Below are 6281 nucleotides of genomic sequence, written 5' to 3'. Positions count from 1 at the left end.
AATAAAATACAATAAACATAGTGGGTGATATTATACCGACCAGGTTGTGCATAACTGTTTTGTTAAATTAAGCAAAACTTAAAAGTGTCAAAACTTGCTTATTTTACATCCGATTTTGATGAAATTTTCAGTATTATGCTTGTTGGATTTTTTTCTCTTTTCCTTCAGTTAACTTTTTGTTGGGGTGGACTTCTCCTTTAATGAAGAAAATCATATCAGAGTAAAAAAAAGATGCACTGGCCGGGAATCGAACCCGGGCCACCCGCGTGGCAGGCGAGAATTCTACCACTGAACCACCAGTGCGCTTATTTCGTTTAAGTCAGAAATGATTTTCATACTATTTTAATTACCACCGTCAAGTGATTTTTTTAAAAACCGCTCAAAGTTTAGCTCACTTGTTGATGCCCTCTACGTTCGTTGGATAAAATAAAAAGAAGGAAAGGAAGGAAAAAACAAAGGAATTTAAAAATAAAAGCAGAACAAAAGAAAGATAGAAAAGGAGCTTGAAGAAAGAAATAAAGAAAAAAATAAATAAAGAAAGAAAGATAGATAGATAGATAGAAAGAAAGAAAGAAAGAAAGAAAGAAAAGAAGGAAGGAAGGAAGCGGAAGGAAGGAAGGAAGGAAGGAAGAAAGGAAGAAAGAAAGAAAGAAAGAAAGAAAAAAAGAAAAGAAAGAAAGAAAGAGAAGAAAGGAAGGAAGGAAGGAAGGAAGGAAGAAGAAGAAGAAGAAGAAAAGAAGAAAGAAAGAAAGAAAGAAAGAAAAAAAGAAAAGAAAGAAAGAAAGAAAGAAAGAAAGAAAGAAGGAAGGAAGGAAGAAAGAAGAAAGAAAGAAAGAAAGAAAGAAAGAAAGAAAGAAAGAAAGAAAGAAAAAAAAGAAAAAAAAGAAAGAAGAGAGAGAGAGAGAATGAAATAAATAAGAAAAAAAAGAAGAAAGAAAATAATTCATTATTTTGACTAGCATAAGAGAAACATTAAAAACAGACAAGATTGTAATTTATTTCTGACCCCCCCGTCCCAGAAGAAAGACTTATTCTGAACTTTACTGCATAATAGGCTAATCGAATATACTCTCTAAATTTGTATTTTGACAAACCATTGCGAGAATTTAGTAGGCAAATTAAGATATCATCAATTCATTTTAACGAGTAAGCTTGAAGTGCATCCCCATTATACACAAAACACCATGATCATTAAACATGTTTATGAGGTACGATTAGATCGTAATTAACAGTGTCCATGACAACCGAATCCAAAATGCACAGCAAAAACTGTGGTGTTAACCGGTGTACATAGAGGACCACACCAGTTGTTTTACCATGTTTACACCTTAGTGAAATTGGTGGTGTTAGTTTTACACCCATAGGTGTTATTACAACACCTTTGGTTGTTACATTTACACTCTTTGGTGTTATGTTCAATATCTAGGGTGTAGTTTTATCACTTCAGGGTGTGGTCTTCTATTAAAACCAACTCAGTCAGTTTCTACAGTGTGGTATCTATCATTACATTGGCATGATAGACTCAGGTAGAGAGACTGGTGGAAAATTACTTTAATCGAATTCATTTCCTCTCCAATGTGATTGGGGATTAATAATCACAATCGGACTAATATTATGCGCAAGCTAGGCAGGTTTGGATGCCTGGTATAACATTCGCTGGTGGATGAACATACTAGATTGAACTGCTGGTGTCTATTTGAGGTGAGTACATATACGCCCATTTTGTTACCATACTGTATGTGATCGAATGTGTTTATAAGGATAAAGCTATATAAGAATAAATAGACTGTGAGTATTCTGCTGTTTATAAGAAAAAACATCATTTAGTTACACAATAAAAACGCTATTTGTTTTTTTTTTCACACGCGGTTTACTTTACCCTACCATCAGTAGTTGTTGATAGTTTAAACAATCACACTTAAAATCAAATTTTGTTGTTAAAGATGTTATATACTTGTTTAAACTGTTTAAACATCTACTCTCTATAGTTCAATGTAGTATAACATTTTCAGCTGTTTAAAATATTTGTTCGGCTTCGGTAAGTGGCTGGTTGAGATTAACTCCCGTTTCGTTTAAAGGTCAAATCCACCCAAGGAAAATGTTGATTTCAATCAGTCAACAAAATCAAATGGTGAAAATTTCATCAAAATCGGATGTTAAATAAAAAAAAAAGTTTCACTTACTTTCCCCAAACAGTTATTTGCACATCTCATTGATATGGAAATGAGAGATTATACTCCTTACTCACCATCTCATTGATATGCAAATGAGAGATTATACTCCTTACTCACTATTTTCCCTTATTTGAATAATAATTATACAAAAACTTAAATTTTTACAGATTTGACAAAAATGATCAACTTGACCAAAAATGTTAAAACAATAATAATTCAAAAATTGTGTTTCACATGACAATTAGGAGAAAATAAACATATTTCATATTTCATAGTGTAATGAAATACAAAAGAATAAGTCATTCGATGATGTCATCAGCCACCCCCACCCCCCCCCCCTCTTTGCATACCGACCAGGATGTGCACATAATTTGTGAAATTAAGCAAAACTTTAAAATGTCATAACTTTCTTTTTTCCAATGAAAGATCATGGCATTTCACTCTGAAATTGAATATATATTAACGTTTTATTCAATATGTTCTCTCTCTGAAAATCTTAATCGGGTGGAACGATAGTTTTTTATGCCAAGCAACATTAATTTGACACCATTAAATACAAAAAAATAAAATATATAGACGACGAAATATTCTTGCATATAGGCGATCACAGTACATAAAGCCGTGATTCATATCGTTAAAAATAAATAGGAACAAGAAAATTAAAATATGTTGGCATACGTGCTAAACATACACCATAAAGACCTACATAAAGAATGTAAAAGTACATACTTTCCTTTTAAGAAATATTCTGCAATTATTATGCAAGAGGGCAAGCTCCCGCAACAAAATATTAATAAAAAGAGACAAATCAAACAAGCTCATTGGAATTTCATCAAAATCGAATGTAAACGAAACATGTTCTGACATTTTTACGTTTTTGCTTTATTTCACAAAACAGTAGGGGAAGGCGGGGTAAGTTGAGCATAGGGGCAAGTAGAGCCACCATCCCCAGCAGTGGCGTACCTAGGATTTTCCACAGGGGGAGCAAAAACGTCCGCAAAAAAAATTGACAAGCAAAAAAAAGGTCTTCAAGCTCGTCAGGGGGGCAAAAAAGGTCTTTCAAGCTCGTCAGGGGACAGGGATACGTCCTTTGCATGGGTTGTGGCTCGTCGGGGGGGGGGGGGTGGCAGACTGCCCCCTGACCCCCCCCCCGTAGGTACGCTAGTGACCCCCGGGCCAATAATGAATGAATGGGACGTTGTGGTGGTGTCATGTATTGATGAGCCATTACATAACCTTTTTCCCCGCCACATTGTTTTCAACTTTGAAACAATAAATACTCATTTAGAGGGAAAAATACAAATTACAGCCAAATAAGTAAAAAAAAAATTCGAAAATAAATAAGTGCTTTTTACACATCTTTAAATTTGATAAATACATAAGAAAAACATTGTTAGCCCAGGCATGGATCTTCATTCTTGTCATAGTCTTTTACATGATAGATGCATAAGAAATGTGTGGATGCGAAATTATCGCATTAAGTTCGGACTGGGGTAATTCGTGCCAGCCAACATTGGGCAGGTTGATCCATGGTAATTCTTATGTTAATGTATATATATATATATATATATATATATAAAGAAACCTGAAAAGGCAATCGATATGCAGGCAGAAAGTAGCAAATTCACATGACAGTTCTTAGAGGATATTAGTATTTGTAGAGATTTTGCAAGCGAAAAGACTTTAAATAAAAAGATTGACATACTGGTTCTTCCCCCATTCATTTTTTAACCTAGTTTTTGTGGCTCAACTTACCCCACAGATGGGGCAAGTTGACATCTCTTTTTTTTGCAAAGGTGACTTTCAAAAATGACTTTCATAGAAAGTTTTAATAGGTGAGAAATATTTCAGAAGAATTGTTTTTTAAGGCAAGGTACTTGTTTCTACAAGATTATTAATCATATCAATTCTAACATGCAAAAAGCAAAAAATATCACAACTTACCCTGCCTTATGCTATGTTTCACATTATACATATCCCATGGTCCGGGGGAAAGAGGGGGAATACCTTATACGTCATTCACAATGGCTTCTCGAAGTACGCATAAAACAGCCATGACAGCTGAATACAAGTTCTTGTTTGTTGCAACAATAGCCATAAAGATATCCATATCGCCTAGGATAGACAATAATAGACATTGCACACTCTTGTCATGGTAACCGTATAAACATTTCAAGAGATCTTTTGGGGTCTTTGGGGGCTCAGTCATATTGAGAAAAATTGAACCAATATAGCGGTAACTTATTAGCTCTTCTGGAAAAGTTCGAAATTGTCGTTATATACTAGTCTGCTTGTAGGGACAAATTCACGCTTATTTCGTAGTCTTAGGTAAGTCGAGAATATTTTTCGATTTTAAGAATTTTATCTAACATTAATGTCATTCAACCTCAAGCCAATGTCCAGCGGAGTTGAAAGGGGGGGGGGGGTCAGGGGAAAAACAACTCTTCCTCTTTTAAAACGGATGCTATCTAAAAAACAACAAACATTTGTTTGCATAAATTATCTATCCACCTCGAAATTACCGAAGCATGTAAACTTACATGTGGGATCCGGGGGCAAAAGAACACTTACCAAATTAGGTCAAAATGCGTTATTAGTAGGGGAAGGCAGGGTAAGTTGAGCACAGGGGCAAGTTGAGCCATCAGCCCCAGGCCAACAATGAATGAATCAGACATTGTGGTGGTGTCATGTATTGATGACCCATTGCAAAACTCATAACCACACCACATTGTTTTCAACTTTGAAGCAAAAAATATTTTGTTTAAAGGGAAAAACACAAATTTGAGACAAAAAGGTTAAAAAAAGGGTGCGAAATAAATAAGTGCTTTTTACACACACACGTCTTTAAATATAATAAAAACATAAGAACAACATTGTTAGCCCAGGTATGAATCTTCGTTCTTGTCATAGTCTTTTACATGATGGATGCATAAGAAATGTGTTGATGCGAAATTATCGCATTAAGTTCGGACTGGGGTAATATAAGTCGTGCCAGCCAACATGGGGCAAGTTGAGCCATGGTAATGTACATAAATACAAAGAAACATGAAAAGGCCATCGATATGCAGGCAGAAAGAAGCAGATTCACATGAATTAAAAAAGATGTTAGTATTTGTAGAGATTTTGCAAGTGAATAGACTTTGAATAAAAATTGACATAATTATGCTGGTTCTTCCCCCATACATTTTGTACATAGTTTTTGTGGTTCAAATTGCCCCAGAAGGTACGTGGCTCAACTTACCCCACAGATGGGGCAAGTTGAGCCATTAACACATCTCTTTTTTCAAAGCTGACAATGATTTTTATTATGGGATTAGAAAGTTATATAAAGGTGAACAATATTTAATGATTGCAGAATGGAATTAAACACTAAATAAAGAGAACAGTCGCTGATTTGGAATGAAAAGAGCGGTTTCATAAAAGGTAACTTATCTGATGTGAGAATATGCACATATATTGAGGCAAAGGGGCAATCGTAATCACATAATAAGGGCCTTTCTACGATAAAAAAGTGACATTGAAAACGTTTGTAAGGGGGTATTTCTTGGGGTTTTTTAGTACTTAAAAGTGCCCCTCCCCCGATCACCAGCCTTTGTTTTAAATGGTTCACGCTCCTCCCCGGACCCAACTTCTTGTGCGAGATTTGTACCTGTTAATGAGTAAAATATTATTGAATGTTTATTTATTTCATTCACCATAAAGCATGAGTACATGAAAAGGAGAATTATCATAAAGAATTTAAGGTAAGAAGAAAAGACAAATACAATTACATAACAAACGATTTTATGGTATTTGGGGACGACAAAAGAACGAGAAGCCTTATAAACGCCGACCCCTTTGTACAAAAGTCAAAGCGAATGCATGGTATAATACATAATAAAAATGATAAACCATAAACAGATGGAGGGGGAAATGAGTAAAGACATCCCCTCTGGAAATAAAAACGAGAAAAATAGCTGGGGGAAAGAGAGAAAGGGTAAGGGAAAGGAAAAAGAAGAAGAAAGTGATCTGAGAAAGGGAGAAATTAAAAGATAGGGAAAATGGAAGGAAAGCGGGAAAATGAAGGAAAGTACAAAGTACAAAATATCCTGAAATATTAATATATTA

The 6281-nt window shown here is 34.8% G+C and overlaps 1 non-coding gene across 1 annotated transcript; it reads right to left on the bottom strand.

Moving 5' to 3' along the window:
* Positions 1-232: 232 nt before the first annotated feature.
* Positions 233-303, bottom strand: TRNAG-GCC. Its single transcript has one exon. It is a non-coding gene; the product is annotated as a tRNA-Gly (tRNA).
* Positions 304-6281: the final 5978 nt, after the last annotated feature.

This window comes from Lytechinus variegatus, chromosome 1 (genome assembly GCF_018143015.1).
Source record: "Lytechinus variegatus isolate NC3 chromosome 1, Lvar_3.0, whole genome shotgun sequence".
Classification (NCBI taxonomy): Eukaryota; Metazoa; Echinodermata; class Echinoidea; order Temnopleuroida; family Toxopneustidae; genus Lytechinus; species Lytechinus variegatus.
The sequence above is the reverse complement of the archived record's forward strand: the minus strand, read 5'-3'. Positions and strand labels throughout refer to the sequence as shown.